Source organism: Scophthalmus maximus, chromosome 13 (genome assembly GCF_022379125.1).
Source record: "Scophthalmus maximus strain ysfricsl-2021 chromosome 13, ASM2237912v1, whole genome shotgun sequence".
Lineage (NCBI taxonomy): Eukaryota > Metazoa > Chordata > Actinopteri > Pleuronectiformes > Scophthalmidae > Scophthalmus > Scophthalmus maximus.
In genome coordinates, this window is record NC_061527.1 from 15,443,253 (window position 1) to 15,461,083 (window position 17,831).

The window sequence follows — 17,831 nt, forward strand, 5'->3', positions numbered from 1 at the left end:
CTGTGATTCTGTGCACATTTGTATGTGCAATGGGTAGATTTTTTGTGTGTGTGTGTGTGTGTGTTTTCCAAGAGTGCTGTAGACCCGAAAAACAGTTTTACTGCCCGGCCACATTACTGACGTTAAGAATCCGAGAGACGTGACAGAGCGAAGTCATCTTATACTATAACTAGTAATAAAAGTAATCACAAGATGAAAGGAAAAAAGAAAAGACAACAATGAGCAACAGTCACACCTGTAGCAGTCAAAACCAGGAAGTAATTCATGTACAGCAGAGATCGAGTGCAACTAATCTTTTATTCAGTCTAGCTCTGCAGGTGCAGTCCTATCTTAAGAAATGTAAAGAAATCAACACTTGTCACTTCACAGTAGATCCTTCACTGATACACCCAGAGACAGAGGAAGAATGGCACGCCCATGCCCTCACCCTCGTCATATCATTACCAAATCCCCTAATCAGACAAGAACAAAAGCTGGTGCCAGGCAACTGCGTATTACTGACATGCCAGCTACTTTTCGCATATGGCCAATTTGCAGAGCAACCGCAACAAGGCTTAATGAAGGGACATTGTTTCATTAGCACTCCCAGACCGCAGTCACGCAGGCAGGGGCCGAACATCTCAGCATGGAGCAAGAGGGGAAGAGGGGGGGCATTTGAGAACAGGGGAGCATTGTGGGTCAAGGTGGCAAAGATGCACTGAATGTGGAGAAACAGAGGGCCGCAGGCTGGGGAGAAAAGGGAGGAAGAGCAATTCAAAGTGTGCAGGCTGTGATTAAAAGAAGAAGAGGGCACATAGATTGGAGCCGGAGCACGGCAGTGAGGACACAGACTAGAGCGTCCGGAAGAGCCATTATGACAGCAATGGATGCAGTTTCATGATGAGATGGGACAGGGCAAACAGGAGGGCAAAGCTAAAATGTCAGGGCACGGGCGGCAGGCGATATACTGGGCCAGGATTGCAAATTGTGTGGAAATGAGGGGTCATAGGATGTCTGCACACTCTGCAAGTTGTGCGCTGGAGTCAGCAGTGACGGAGCAGTCACCCCCGGCACACAGGGGCCAGGGCATAATCTGTCTCCCCAATCACAGGATGCTGTTTTAGAAAATACTCAGCGAAATACCACGAGGGGAAAAAAGGAAGGAGGAGACAGATAGTGAGACGACTAAATCACAGCATCTTTTGGCATATCACGCTCCTAATTTACCGGCACTCTGGCAATAAGGAGAGGAGAAGACATGGATTTGAGGAAATTACTATAAAAAAAACAAAGATAGTAATTAAGATAGAAAAGTGTTCAAATCGACTGGGTCAAAGTGTTTCCTTTAAAACAATTATACAGCGCCGTCCTTATCCCGAGTGAAAATGAGGCCCACAGACTGACAGTGAGAACAAACGAGGCGGCGGGAAAGCGGTCGGGGGTTCGTGTGGGGACGGAGCGGATGTTAATCATTTCCACCACTGGTTTACAAGAACCCAGCATGGTTTGTCTGCCCACGCTGCCATACCGTTTATTTACACATGCTCATCAACATTCTTGTTCGGCGTCATAAAGAAAAACAAAAACGTGCGAACACACACAGGTACGTGTCTCAGGGGAATTACATTCTGTAGGGGGCAAATATGTCAGAGCAAGCCAGCGGGGAGGCTCCTATGAATGCACAGCATGAGAAAAATGCCCACAGATGATACACTGTAAGATAGGGTGGGTGTGGGGGGTGGGGGGAGATAACGTAAAAACAGTGACTTATGTAAAAGTAGATTCCTCATTCTTTCACAACAACAACAAAATTAAGATGATACTGAAATTGCCACCCCCCCTCCTGCCTCCCATCCTGGTGGGATCCTCAGCCTGAAACAACCTGTAGGATTTTTCTCTCCGTAGAGATTCTCCCATGAGATGGAGGGGGAGCGGAAATATTCACTTCATTCATGGGAGAATCTGTTGTAGTCCTTGTGGTTAATTAACCAAGTGGTGTCTCTAGGCCCTGTCTGTGCACTGCTAGGAACCGAAACTCCATCAAGCCGCCCAAGTGTCTCCAGCTTCAGGGAGACCGCCCCTGGTCTCAGGATGATAATTGCAAAGGCAACAGGGGGGGAGAGAACATGACATGCACACACTGACACAATTACAAACATGCAGCGGGGGAATGCTGCTTTCCCCTCAGCTCTTGTTCCCTCCATCCCACACGCCCACTCGTTTTGCTGCCTTCTCAATTCTACAGCAATTTATTACAATTCATTTTCAGGCTTTTCTCCTCGTTAGACCTGTAGCTGTGGCTACTCCGTTCTGCTACTCAAAGCTCCACTAAATCACAAGCTTGGCCATTGAGAGCAGCAACATTTATGCTTGTGTATTCTACCTTCTTCTCCTTCTCCACCTCATGCAGTTCTCTCCAAGTTCTTCCGTTGGCCCTGCTGGGCCCTGGCGAGAGGCAACCGCAGTGCTCCTCCAACCAAACTTTGATTGGCAAACTCTCTCTCCCGGGGGTCATTTATTTCTCTACTTCTCTGGCAAGTACCAACGCTACATTCTTCCAAAGGCACTTACGCAGCAATGGAAATCATTTTGGAAGAGACCCAGGCTCCTTCGCCTTTTAGTGCCCTAGCTGACGCCTACAGAGATACAAGCGGGGAGGAGAGGAGAAACCTTTGGACACACTGCATGTCAGCTGGACGGGGGGATAGAAAACTCTGCAGAAACACAAACTCACAGAGAGACAAACACTGCGCTCCGTTTCTTCTGAAATAATTTTCCTCTGCTCAGTTTGGTGCAGGCCTCTGTGGAAAAGGCACATAGCTTCTCTGGTTTAACTGGTTTCTTCCAGATCATATCACACTGTAGCAAGTGGAGGCCATTGCCACTCATTCGCTGCCACTGACCTAAGACATAGCGATACCCTCGATACCCTCACCTGCTACACCGACTGTATTGACACACTCTACAAAATTGTTTCTGATAGCGAGGGGCTTCAGTCAGGTCAATAGTGGGAAGACAGAGAGCAATAATACAATGACGTAAGAGGAAGGACACAGTACTGGTCCAGATTCTAACACCACTTTCACACCATATGTGTGACATTGCATAGGCCCCCTAAGTGCAACTGTGCTGTCCTGAGCAGTTACGCAGGCCGTTGTGAAATGCACCACCCAGTTTTCTCACAGCTTAGTGGTTTAAGTTAAATTAAGATGAACCAGATTTAATTTCTAAAGGAAAAAATCCATTTCACATATCCAATGGCATTTAGGCGTTGACAGAACGTGGCAGAAAAGACAATGCTCAATTCATTGAGAAGAGGATTTATCTATTGCTGGAGGTACTGTAGCGTTACTGTCTGATCCTGCTCGGTACTACTTTGAAAAAATTCAGATCTTGGCAAAAATAAGAGAGAATACAGGTGTTGGTGACCTTGTACAAAAATGGAGCAGCATCGTGATCAGTCTGTAGTATCCATATGTTGAGAAATACATAACATAATGCTCTTTATTGTCGATTTCGGGTTACCAGTGTATGTCCTGTTCCGCACCCCAACTTGTTTTGTTACTTTAAGTATTAAAAATAAAAGGATGATGCTGTGGGTTCACTAAACCTTTATTTGCTTATCGCTACACCAAATGTAAAAAATACTTCTTAACTCACTTTTCTTTTCTTTTTCTAACTGGTGTTGGAGCTGGACAGTCGGTAAAATGTGCCCTCGCTGCTCTGAGTTTTAGTTGGTTCCCCATGAGATTTTCCAGTGTTTTTTTGACATGTGATGAAGCCCATAACTGTGGTCAAGCCTGATCTGATCATATCAAGCTCTCTTATAAAGAAGCATCAGCCAGCCAAAACAGAGACTTTATTATTGTACTGTTAAAGCACCACTTTGTATTTCACACACTGACACACCATTAGATTAGAAGTGATCCAGGCCCATTTGCTTCATCCTCCTGGAATAACAGGTTTTGGAAACTTGATACTCTGGTAGTTTTAGGGAACCCATTAATCCCATGATTCAACTATGTATTACTATTACTACCATCTCATTTTACTTATTCTTTCTTTTACATTTTGGGTACTTGGGGGTCTCTCTTTTTTTTTAGATTACAAATGTGACTCTTGCTCCGTAATGTGTCTCTACACTATAAATAAAGGTGGACTTGAAGTGAATTAAGCAGATGGGATGTCTGTGCCATATTAAGCCCACAGTACATATCCAACGGTGGGATGATGCGATGATCTATGGAGCAACTGATCAAAAATACCCCAAAACACAGCGATAGACATGCCCCAGGGAAAAAATGTGCATTTTGCTATTCTGAGAAGCAGGAGCCGACATTCCTGAAATGACAGGCAATTTGTGTTGCGTTCCAGTTGTAATGAAACACATAATGGGTGTAGTTGTGACATTGTGATGTCTCTGGGGGTTGGTGTTTTTCCTCTCCTGTCTGTCTGTCTGCATTTTCAACTCTCTGCACGACAGCTAATTATCATGAAATGGCTCATACATTAAGTGTTATCACTTCTTTCACTCACTCGGGGACAACACTTAGCGCGCTCAGATGACCAAGACAGTCATTTCCTAGTTTACACACATTTTCAGGAGGAAACATTATACAATATAAAAACAACTTGCAACAAAAACACCAAAACCTGTAACAAAATTGTGTCTACCTGTTTGCCAACATAATACATGTCCTGCAAAACCTATTTCGTATAGCACTTTTCTAATCTGTCAACCACTCTGTACTGTACACTGTGCACTGTACAATGTGTCATTCAGCCGTTCACACACACATTCGTACACTGGTGCTGCAGCATCAGGAGCAGTTAGGGGTTTGGAGTCTTGCTCAAAGACACCGCAGCGCTTTAACTCCTGAGCCACGTCGCCATGACAATTTATCATCTCTGAAAATTCAGTCCATGAAGTTTTTCTCCTTCACATTTCAGCTGGGAATAAAGAAAGGTTAATTAAGAGTGTGATTAAAAAAAACCAAAAAACAACACGTCAACAATGTCAACTCTGACTTCAGCTAAATCTCTCTTTCGTGAGTACAAAAACAAACTGGCAAACAGACTAACACGACACAGCAGCAGAGCGCGCACAAACGCCACCTCATCTACTAAATCACCATCTAGAAATCCATTTCTGACAGAGAATGAGATGTCGGAGGTCTGCTCACAGCCAGAATGATGTAAGACACAAATGACTCAACACGAGTGGGCACTCGGATTCTTCACTCTTGTGTGCCGGTAAACACTTTGGCTGGTTGGCTCACAACCGTGGCCCACTCTTCCCAACTGTACAATCAGTCACATTAATGAAAATGGTAATGTGATGCAATAAAATTAGTCCAGGTCCTTGGGGTTGAGTCTCAAGAGGCCTAAGTGGAGAAACAAGCCGCCTTTGCCTTTAAAATAAAAATAACTAAAGCCAGGCTACCGAGACGCCTGACAACAATCTCAAAGTGTCCTGACCTATACACAGACTACATAACGAACCACTTTGACCCAATCAATATTGCTGATGCAGGAGTTGCGTTTAAAACCCAGACTAGTATCCCCTGTGTGTGTGCGTCCCCGGGCACCTAGTTGAAAGTAAAACAAGTTCACCGAAATACAGCATCAGCCTGGGGAAAGGGGTCTGCTTTAAAAATGTATCACTGCATACTAACACTTTTCTTTTTGTTTGTACAGCCTACTACGCATGCTTGTCCTAACGTGTGTGTTCTTGTATCTTTTTCTAGTTTCATCTGTTCCTCACTCATTCTCTCTCTCTCTCTATTTCTGGTTTTCTGTTATTTTGTTGTTGTGTGGTTTTTTTTGTTTGTTTTTTTCATTTTTCCTCCACAAATGACCGTGATGTTCTCTTGTCAATCTTAATAAACATTGTGTTTTTTAAATATCAATCTCTCTCTCTCTCTCTCTCTCTCTCTCTCTCTCTCTCTCTCTCTCTCTCTCTCTCTCTCTCTCTCTCTCTCTCTCTCTCTCTTCTCTTCTCTTCTCTTTCTCCCCAGGCTCTTCATTAGTTTGTGCAAGGGCACTAATGAGTGATATCTAAAAGAAGCCAGAGGCCCAGCTTTACCGCTCTACCCGGCCCAGGGTGGCCGGTGGTGGGCATCACCTCTTAGCATCAGCTTTTGGTTTGGCCCGCTGCCTGGTAAAGCCAGTGGTGCTAAGGTGCGTTAATGAGCCACTATCTCTTTCTTTCTGTCTGTGTGTGTGTGTGTGTGTGTGTGTGTGTGTGTGTGTGTGTGTGTGTGTGTGTGTGTGTGTGTGTGTGTGTGTGTGTGTGTGCTTGCGTGCTTGCTTGCGTGCTTGCGTGCTTGCGTGCGTGCGTGCGTGTGTGCGTGTGAGAGATGAATGATGAGTCCTCCGGCTGCTACTCCATACTACTCCACTCCACCATCCAGGAATCAATTCATTTCAGTCAGGTGAGTATTCCAGCAAGAGTCCTTGATTGCTGACAGAGAGACCTTCCACACACACACACACACACACACGAGTGCATGCATGCTTTCCACTCATTTCCCTATCTGCTCTGTTTCACACTTTTACATTTGTAATCCTCGCTCATTTGTAATTTTGCTTCTGCATGTGAGCCTCAAGAGAGAGAAACTAATTTCAGGAGTGAAAAGGGGATTATCAGATGCAAATGAAATCTCCCCACCTCCAGACAAAGATTGGGATGTAGACTTTTCATGGGAACAAAAAGTGTCTCAAAGCCTGCTTCTGCCTGGATGGCAACTCTCAAGGAAGAAACAAGTCGACTGCCACACTGGCAATTAATCCTTATCAGCACCGGGGAACTTGACAATGGCAAGGAAACGCTGAGCTGATGGCCCGTGAAACACAAGCAGAAGTGACTGCGGAGCATAATCAGCTTCCCTGCGTTCCCTTTTGTTAACTTTGTGAGGTGGCAAATAAATAAATAAGTCATGAGGCAGGTCATTAAGTGTCTATATGTGTGTGTGCACATGTCAAATAAGGCGTGTGAAGCTAGCTCTTATAACCCGATTAGTGTTATTATATTAATGAGGGCTCCTTGTGACAACTTGGCCTTTTCTTCTGTGGACTGACTCTGCCACAACAAATAATCCTCATCACATTTGCACCGGCCTCGTATTAACGCCAGACCAGCTAGGGGATGCTGTCATATTAACCTACACCCACCTACCCTCACGCACGAGCACGACCGCACACGTACTCTGACACACAAAACCCGACCTGATTGACTTCTACACAAGCCGAAGAAACCATGGAGACACACAGTGAAGATGAAGAGACGGAGATGGAGACATGAAAAGCGTCTGTGTTTGGAGCCAGCAGGTTATATCCTGCAAGGCAGTAAATTAACCAACTGATTAAAATTTGAAAAGCGGCAAAGGAAATGAACATAATGCATCCAATTAACCGAAGAGACATCTATAAATACCAAGCTCCCGGCAGTTGTTACTTGCGCCTTGAAAATAGCTCCGGAGAGGGATGATTCGTTTTCTGTCATACATTCAACACATTGCTGTCATTTATAATATACAGTTCTGGTCCTCATGCGTTTGACGACATCGCCTTTAATGTCAGAGCCTGGTCAAACAGTGATGAGAGGGAGTGAGAAAGTTGGGCGAAAGGACAGACAGAGTAATTGATCCCACCGTCTTCACAGCCTTGTTTTATGAAAGAGGACAGAAATATGAACTAAGGCGCAAACAGTTGTGCCGCTGAGCTTTCCATCCATTATGGTGTGAGGCTGGAGCTGTCCTCCTATTACAGCCTAAGCCCTGCAGAGCTTCAAAGCTACTTTGTTGTGGCCATTAATGGTGCTGATGACAGTGGAGGGGGTCTCTATTCCAGGTGAGGCGGGCCAAGCCAAAAAAGCAGAGAAAAAGAGAGATTATTATTAATAGTATTAATAATAATCATAATATTATTATTATATTATGATGATTATTATTATTAACAGGCCTATCAACCAGAGAAGAGTGACGCTGTCAAGCAGGCAAGTCATGAAAACAAAACAAAAAGCTCATTCACAAATTAAAGCCATCTTCATTTGGCAGGAACAGTGCTCGCCAGTGTTGCTGTAACTAAGCACTCAGCTCACTCCCTCGGGGCAGCACAATTAAAGACACGCTCACTGGGAGTCATCAATAACGTATAAATTGCGGTGAACAGAATGAAAAAAAAAGATTCCATTATGAGCTAGGAGCACGCTGAGGAGGAGGAGGAGGATCTGAACGTTTACTCGTCGCTGCATGTTTGTGTGATGATTTGATGAGTTATCTGGTCCTAGATCTCCTGTTGCTGTTACAAGACCAACATGGCTTTTATTGCTATTCTTCTCCAAAATGCACGCGAGTGGAAAAACTCAGTCAATGATTTTCCCTTGTTACAGCTTCCTTAATGTTTCATGGCACATGACATATCTGAGGCCTGCAAGAGAAGGCTCGCGGGCATTTTCTCTCTTGTTTATTACTTGAGTTTAGACTCTGCGATTGAGTTTCCCTGTGCTGCTGCTGCTGCTGCTGCACAGAGCCCAGGGAGAGAGCGTGGCTGGTTTTTGAAATGAAACAGACGGAACAAGCAAGGCTATTTATGAGGCAAGCGGATAATTGTTGAAAAGGTTAGAGTAGTCTCAGCAAACAACAAGTGAACTGCATGTAGAGATGTCGAGGCAAAAGAGCAGTTGATCGGGGGAGTGTTATTACTGAGGAGTTCTATCCAGATCGATACACAGTGGGCTAAAAACAAGCTCCCACAAAACCAAATCGGAACCAACACTTCACATTTTGGCCTTAGGAAAAAGGCCAGTATGCAGACAAATGAAGCCCCAAAAAGTTGCCACTGCTGTGCTATATTTAGAAGAGCAGGCAATACACAACGACAGGAGAGAACACATAGTATCCATTCCGCCAGAGCAGCAGACAAATCAAAACAGTAACATCCCATAATTGTAATAAAACAAGTGAGCGCTCAAATGTCAAGGAGGAGGATTAGAGAAATGTTTGAACTGTTGTCACATCAAACACACAGCAGAAACTGGGAAAGGGAAACTTTATGAGTCTGTGTTTATTTAGATTATATATACACACATACACGAGTCCCCACATTGACAGAGACATAGTCACATACTCAGACAGAGACGCAAGACGCACCCAAACCAGAGTGGGGAATAGTACGCAGGGCTATAGTCAATATGAACACCAAGAGGATGGCCAGATTCATGGCATAAATACATATTCCATCCATTGGGGAAGATCATATTTTGATTATTAATGTCCTCATTCAACTGGTTCGTCAATTTCCTGCCCAGTTCTTCGCTGTACGTACTCACTCAAACACTCACTCCCTCCCGAGTTTCCTCACCGCCCAACGTCCCATCTGCCTGCCTCGCTCAGCGGCCAGGGAAACCAACGTGAGTGGAGCTCAGAGGCCTGAAGGACCATGTATCATCTGACGACAGAGGCTGATAGATGCCTGACAGCCTGCTAAACCCGGGGATGTGCTACATGAGTCACGCACTAACACTCCTCCGTCCCGTTTGCACATGTATCCATCACCGCCATGTGGGAGGTGTGTGTATCCGTGTTCCTGTGTGATGTGTGCATCACGCTGGTCTGAGCAAGAAAAGCCTTGCAAGTGTCCATCTCAGTGGCGCCATGGGACAACGGAGGTGGCCGAGCTCAGGCTCCAGGACTGGATGATGAGATGGGAGGATGTGGGACGACAGGGTCTGAATCGGACGTTTAGAATTACGTCAGGGCGTTGAGACCGTGAATGCACACGCAAAGATCTACTGACTAGTTATCAGCGCAGCATGCCAACACGAAATCAAAAACACCCTTTCCTGTCCTCAGCCTTCTCCTTTCCACAGAAAGCGACGTGTGAGCAAACGATCGAAGGAAAGCAAACGGCGAAGCCCGGCCTGAGCTCTGAATGTCACAGTCACTCACCGCAGCCTCTCTCTAAATGATGCGGACACAGAGCCATTCTGATTGCCCCACCAGTCAAGCCAAGGGGTGAAAAACATTTACATGCAAATACGAATGACCCACTGGCTACTGTGAGCACGCTAGCTATGGTATTCTGAATGCACAGTAACCACAGAAAACCCTGCACAGAGGACTTGCCAATCAGCGGCTCTATTGTAACTGCACACCGGCTTTTGAAGTAGCTGTTATGCGTGTAGGATATCAATTATTTTTTGGCTTTTGTGCCTTATTGGTTTGTGACTGCCATTGTTGCCGCTCCTTGTATCAAGTGAAATGAATGTTAATGAATTCGGAGAGGGACATAATGCACTGCATTAACAGATTTGCTATTAAGACGCTAAAATCCTTTCTATCATTTCCACGTAACTCCTCGGTACACAGACCGCCTACCAACCTCACAGAATCCACTCATCTCTGACAGCAGCGTTAGTACCATGTAATCAATCATTCACGTTCAGTTTGAACAATTATAATCCATCATAACAAAACATGCCTATGAACCACTCATATTTTGTGGTGAGAATCAGGGGACAGATTGCTGGTAGACTGGCTGGGCCTCCAGGGGTCCTGGACAAGGCGAGACCCTGGTTCTCCCACTGCCTCACGCCCACGGCTGATCCCACCTGCTGTCACCAGACCCGTTGCCTGCAGATGGGCCCCGGGGTTGCTTCTGTGATTCTCACCCTCGGAAAAGACACACGGTCTTCCTTATTTTCCTTCCTTTAGTTAATCCTTATTTCAACCAACTGACAAGTACATCGGACTTGACCTTCCCTTCATCCCTCCGCCACTTATTAACGAAACCCAAATCACACATCCTTTTGTCCTGTAACCTTGACATTCAGCTTTTAGCTCCATGCGTCTCATCACTCTCTCACAGGCTCCACTTTCTTGGCTAAGATCCCCTCATTGTTGGTGTGTGTGCGTATTTGATTGCATGCACACATGCTTGGGAGATGAGCGGACACACCGCACAGCGAGACCTCTTTGATTTGCCACAGCAGAGACCCACAATGAGGCTGTACATTAATTGGCGCGTCTGAGCCGCTCATTTAAACGAGTGCGTGCAAGGACCCACTTTTCAACGGCAACGGAGGACGAACAAGCCTCCTCTCCTTCCTTCTCTCAGCCCATGGCCTTCTCTCTGCCTGACGCCCCTTGTACTTTTCCGGATTACCTTACAGTTCAGCCTCTTGCCTCACCGGCTCTTCGTTCTCTCACTTCACTTTCCCTGCAGCTCACCGTCTCTGCTCCGTCCCTCCACTTCGCAAACTGCCCCGCACCCGGTGCCACTAAGCCAGAGTCCTTGCTTTTGTTTTGTCAGAATGACTGACTCCCCCAGGTCACAGAACGAATTAAGCTGTTAATTACCTCAACGCACAAAAGAAGTGGTTGCTTGGCAGCAGACCGGGCAGACTTTTACATCTCTTTTTAATTTTTTTAAAGAGTACAATCAAAAACTTAAAAGCAGAACACCAGTGAGACAAGCAGAGGCCAGAGCAACAAAAGCTGGAGCCGCAGCTCCGGAAGTAGTACAATTTTTTCACCAGCAGCGACGGACAATGCCCGACGATGAGCACATTCTCATTTTATTTTCTTGTGCCCATAAAACTACAGGATAGAGGCATTTGGGCTGGAACTTCCCTTAAGCAATGAATCAGCTATAAAACAGCAGCAGGATAGTACCAGTGTGGTCCACAGAGCGATGTGTTTTCTTTTCCTTTCTTTTCCATATTCACGCTGTGCCGATGTGGGAAATGATTCAGGATGTGTGTTACCAGCATCCTCTCCTCAATGTCTCCGACCACTACAGTATTTAAACTGTGCCTTATTAGTTATCTGCTTAGCTATCACAGCAACCTGCCACGGTAAATAAATCCTCGGAGGTGAACAAACTCTGTCTGTGACTGCTACAATAGAAATAAGTGTTGCTATTTATATCATGTTCGAAAAGAAAAATATTATAATTGCAGTATCCCTGCTGGCGCTGAATGTGCTGCTCCAGGCTTTTGGGGATTGCGGTGGCTTGTTACATAGCTCTGAATGTGTGTATGTGTTTCTGTGTGTGTGTATCCGGGTATAAGTCTGCAAATCCACGTGCAAGTGTGTATTCATGGTCCGGCCTGTCAAGTCCCTTCCTGACCAAGGTCCCTTATTAGTCTCTTCCCTTGTTAACAAATCAGGGCGCTGCTGACACCAAGAATTCATAGGAATGTGAGAGAGACACACAGAGTGTGTGTGTGAAAAAAAGAAAAGGGGAGCGGAGCTGTGTGAACGCAACTTACATGTAATGACAATCACAAAGGCGGTGAAGAGCCATTCAGCTCACACACACTGAGTGTTCATTCGTGTCCAGGAAGTAAACGTCGGTGTCCGTCTCTGTCATAACTGCCTGTCTTTTCATTCCGTCTCCAAGAGGATCACTCATGGACCACTGCCAGCAGGATGGAGTTTATACTCGTGGAAATGTCTCTTTCTCACGGCTGCAGAGATGGATGAAACCTGTGTGCCTACTTTATTCAGATATGGGAAAGACACAAAAATGCAAGAACACACTCTGCCTTTGGAAGTACAATGAGCCTACATGGAATGCCAGTTCTACAAACGGGAAACATCTTCATTCAACAGCCGCTCGGCCTTTGGTGATAGCAACCGCATTCTTTGTTCTTGTCATACTGCGCCACCTTAGGCTCAAACAACGTGATACTGCTCCCACTTCTCTGAGACGTTCTGTCACAGTTAAAGGGCATAGACGAGAAAATATTAAAATAATGCACTTTACAAACTCAGTGAAGAGGCTAGCCTGTGGCTGCCAATGGCAGCAATCAAAGAGAGTTTTCAAAGAAAAATGAAAGAGTGCTTATTATTGACTATATCAGGCTTCCCTCTTTGAACTCCCTCATCTACTCCGGCTGCCTTTGCAAAGCGCTGAATGTGTAAGAGCCATGAAGCAGACGGAGAAATGAGAGTGAAAGGAAGGCATGGCTGGGAAAAAACAAGTGATTAAAAGATACAAGGGAGAGAGCAGATGATGTGGGAGCAGCAGTGTGCGATTAAATGGCAGAGGTGGTCGTGTTGGGCTGTAGCCCTTATTGCATTTTAATGGGGGGGCTGGATGATCCTTGACCCTATGTATAGGAGAGGTAGCACCTTAGAGCAGATCAAACTGCCAGGCTTTACAAACCCCCCTTGAAGACATCTAAAGGCCTTGAAAATGAGGTGCGTATGCATGTGTGTGTGTGTGTGTGTGTGTGTGTGTGTGTGTGTGTGTGTGTGTGTGTGTGTGTGTGTGTGTGAGGGCTCACGGGGTCACAGGCAAACGTGTTTATCCTGCTGCTATGGCAACCCCCCTATAGCCTTGGGCAGATAACAACAAGTAAAGTCCTATGTGTGTGTGTGTGTGTGTGTGTGTGTATGCGTGCGTGAGTGCACGAAAGAGGGAATATGTAAAAAGGCGATTTAAAAAGACGAGGTGTGTGATTTCATATAAGTCTTCAATTCATACATTCCAAAGAGCCGTCCTGCTCTCCCCCCTCTCTGTCTCCCTCTCTCCCCCAGCGCGGCTGGCCTGCACCTCAATCATCAGGCCCTTCTTTTCACCTTCTCTTTCTGCAAGCTCCACATGCTAAGTGGGAACATTGTTACGGTCAATTTGTCCCATTCAGGGTCCCAGTGGGCAGTGTCCCTGCCCTGACAGCCTGCAGACAGAGACCACACTGCCTGGGAGGCCTTGACATCAAGGTCCGAAGGAGAGGGAGAGGGAGAGGGAGGAGGAGGGAAGAAAGCGGAGAACAACAGGGGAGGGAGAAGAGGGGTAATGAGCAGAGCGGTGGTACGGAGGCAGAATGTGCGAAGGAAAACAAGCAGGGGGGAAATACTGAAGTGAAAGAATGACATAATAAAAGAAAAAGGAGGCTGAGGTGCCAGGTTGAACACAAGCCCACAGACTCGGCAGCTCAATACTTTGTCTGTCAATCACAGACTAGACTGATGTCGAAGGCGACAGCTCTGCTTCCACCGATCACACTTCCAATCAATCTGCCTGAGTTTGCCCTGAACCCAGAGAAATACAAGACAGACAAGCTGATGGGACTCAGAAACACAGGTGTTCATGCACATATGTTTGGTGCAATATTGAAATGTCATTAGAGTAAATTAAAATGTTTACCCATGGGACTCAATTTTTACCAAAGAGAAACTTAAGCCAAGGGGTCACTGAAGAGTCAGCTCAGGAAATAATTTTTTCTGCCTTAACTCTGGAGGTATGTGCAGTTTTCATTGGAACGACTCCCTACCAACCAAATACTCCTGATTATAAACTGTTGACACGGTGTTGATGTTGCAGAGTAATGGGGCGCTGTTTCTGAAAAGACGTGTTTTCCTGAATTTTTTTGAAAGTTATTTTTACAGCTGTGAGCAGTGAAAGTCCATTCATCTCCATTGTATTGGGGTGGACGCAGTAATCACAGACTTCTCAAAACGTGGGCATATAAACCCAAAACAATCTCTATGGTTAGATACTGAGATAAGTGAGAAATCATGCATCTCTGTACAGGCGGAGTTAACACGAGTACAGCAGTGTATAGCAATTAAAAAACAGTGTATAGCAATTAAAAACAGCTCGAGCTACTACTTTTGTGGGTCGAACTCCTACATTTCCCATGATGCAACTGAATGGCATCAATCATTAGAACCTGTGTCTTTATAATGTCCAAGTGCTTTAAACCCCCAAACCTTACGTTTGTAATGCAATTTCAAGTCGTATGCTCGATCTGACATCAACAGGGTTTTTTTGTTTTCTTTTAATCTTTGCCAGCCTCCCTCCGCACTCATAAAGTGCAGGAACAGAGCAGCTTAAAAACCTTGATCAAAAAGGCCACAGTTTATAACCCAGGCTACATTCCCAGTCACACCCACTCAAGCTTAGCTTTAAAATTGAAATTCAAGTTCCTCCATAAGGTTTTAATCCATATATCCAAAGATGAGGTAAAACTTTATTTCCTTACCTTGGCCTGCACTTGCCTGGCAAATTAATAGTTTTCTGTCTAATCTTCGAATTACGTTTCCACACTGGCACTGACCCAGGTCCACCGGTGATGTGAGGCCTCAGCAGGGTGCACCGGGGAGGTGGGGAAGGGGGATTAAGTCCCTGTGTAAAGGCACCTGTTATTTCAGCACATAGGGTACAACACTTGCTCCGAGGCAAGGGGTGCAGAGCGGCTGTTGGCGTCAGAAGCGAGGCACTAACAGGGCGCCCATTCAACCAGGGCTGGAGAGTGCTGAATCACACTTGTATGGGGCACAGACAGACTGACTCACACACATGCACACCAAGTACAAGACAGGAAGGCAAACGGACACAATGTGATGAACATGTTGCCTTATGTTTCGTTGTGATAGACAGAGGCAAACTCTCTCTCTCTCTCAGACACAATTCTTCAAACTAATTGGCGATTCATACTCGGTGAAGACAACAGGGATCTGTCGAGGACACGCGTGTATGGTGGGAAGTCGCAGATCTCCCCAAATTAACTGACTTCATATTAAATCACTGGGCACTGCTAGCCGAGGATTAGCTGAGCTCCAGTGAGCAGTTTTTTAAAGCTGTGAGGAGAGTCACTCGGGACGGAGAAAACACGCCAAAAACTGACATCAGCACTGGGACCTTGGAACGGTACAAACCCCCCCGTCTGGTTCCTGGGCACACATTTAGCCTTGTTATCTGAATTCTCCATTGACACCAAATCCTGCTCCTACATCAGGCTTTTACTTGGAGTTATTGCTTTGTCCTCTGTTGGGGTTTCACCACTAATCAATTTTAGTGTTCAGGAGATCACCTCTATGGTCACGTATGCCCGTTCCTACCTACGATTGCTTTCCTTATGCTTGCCTTACATAATTCTCAGTGCAATCTTACCCCCTGTACTGAGTCATCTCTTTTGGCAGGAGTGGTGCTTCCTACAGCCCGGTTGTTCACATAAGGCCTGAGAAAACATCTATCCCCTCTCCCCTCCATGCAAAGAGAAATTCAACTATTTTGAGGAAGCTTTTGATAAATTCCTTTAATACCGCCAAGGCAAAATTGGCTTTCATAAAACTATTAGGAGTTAACTCTTCACAAAAGGCTAACAGAGTTGTGGTTATAGAAAAATTAACAGTATAAGTCAGTGCAGCAGCTCCGAGGTCTGTTTATTGATTATTTTGGCTCCTCTGTCTTGTTAATAACCCTGTGCTGAACTTGGTGAAAGTATAATACAATATACAATAAGTATCATCTTGGGTTGGATTTTCCCTCAAAACTTTCTTGAGAGGAGTTGAAGCTTCAGCAAAGCTTCTTTTCTAATTTAAAATGTAATCTCATATTTTCTCCCTTGCTCCGAAAGAAAGGAAATCCAGACACAGTACAATAGGATCACATGTCATATCAGAGAAGTATTTCCTGTGTTGTGTACTAATTAATTTCTGCCGATGGCTTTTTTTCTTGTAATTACTGGTGGTGTGATGGGCCGACAAGAGGATGTCGGCACATGTGAGGGAAGGGGCACTGATCAGAGAACCAACGAGAACCAACGAGAAGACAATTAGACAATTTGTAGTCTACGATCAATCTCTCTTTTCATCTGCCTCGTGTTTTATCTTAATTTCGCCCCCTTCACCACCTATACTGTATGTCCAGTCAGCTACTGAAACAGAGTCTGGTGCCGCACATTGCCCTCCCCCCGATGAAGCGTCTGAGCAGCAGAGAAGAAGGATTTACTCTGTGTAACCTGCGGCAGGAACCCCCGCTCCCTGGCTGTCAGGAGTAGGTGACAGTCCCGAGGAAGAGGAATTAAAGAGGCTCTTGGCCTCCGAGGCCGACTGACACAGTCGGAGTGACAGAGAGGTTAGTGGAGGTGCTGGTATTCCCTTGGCTGTGTCTACCCTCGCACTGGACAAGGAGAACTGTCTCACTTTCATTAGTTGTGTGTGTGTGTGTGTGTGTGTGTGTGTGTGTGTGTGTGTGTGTGTGTGTGTGTGTGTCTCTCTCTCTGTCTGTCCTCCTTCCCTTCTCTCCTCTCTCACACACTGGGGCTCATTATTGAAAATCTCTGACCCTTGGGGACTTCACTTACTTCTCTGTCTCTCTTTCCAGTCCACAAACCTTGGCGCTGGACAAAAGGCAGCTGAAAGGCAATTTGAATTTGAAACAGGGGCCACAACAAAAACATGCGGCTCCCGATTGGAGAAACTTTAGGCGACTTGGAGCCGGCTATTGGGACTCAGCGGTTGTCGCACAGAAAAAGAATAGGATTCTGACACTATCCAATGTACTGTAAAGATAGCAGCTACTGCAGAGGGAGAGGGAGGGAGGGAGAGAGGGACGGCAGAGCCTGAAGGCAGGAGTAGTGGACACCAGGGGCCCAGCGGGTAGGACTGTAGAACACACACAACTGCCAGCAGTTCTACACAACACACACAACAAACAAACAAACGGGAGACGGGTACATTTGACGAGTCCCATGATAACAATTTTTTTCTTCTCCAGTTCTGCAACTTGAAAATGAGGGTTTTCTAATAATGATTGAAATTTGATCTTAATATGAAGGGGAAAAAAAGGAATTTCCTTCGACACTATACGCAAATGCCACATTATAGGGGATGCTCAGTTAAGGTGGGCACTGAGGTGTTCAGGGGCCATCAATGTCGCTTGTTTATCCTTGCGTATAAATGACCAGTACATGATCAATGCATGGCATTTCATTTTCAACCCCGAGAATCTGAGTCCTGTCAATAATCCAATCAGCGGACAGATGGCGAGGCGCCGCTTCAGGTTCCGGGCAGAGAGCTGGTGGTTTGGATGCGTGGCTGCAAGCTACGCAGTAT

General features: G+C 45.7%; 1 protein-coding gene across 1 annotated transcript in view; it reads right to left on the reverse strand.

The window, feature by feature from the left end:
- Window positions 1-17,831, reverse strand: part of sema6bb (sema domain, transmembrane domain (TM), and cytoplasmic domain, (semaphorin) 6Bb) — a 111,336-nt gene that overhangs the window by 92,207 nt on the left and 1,298 nt on the right. The window lies entirely within an intron of this gene.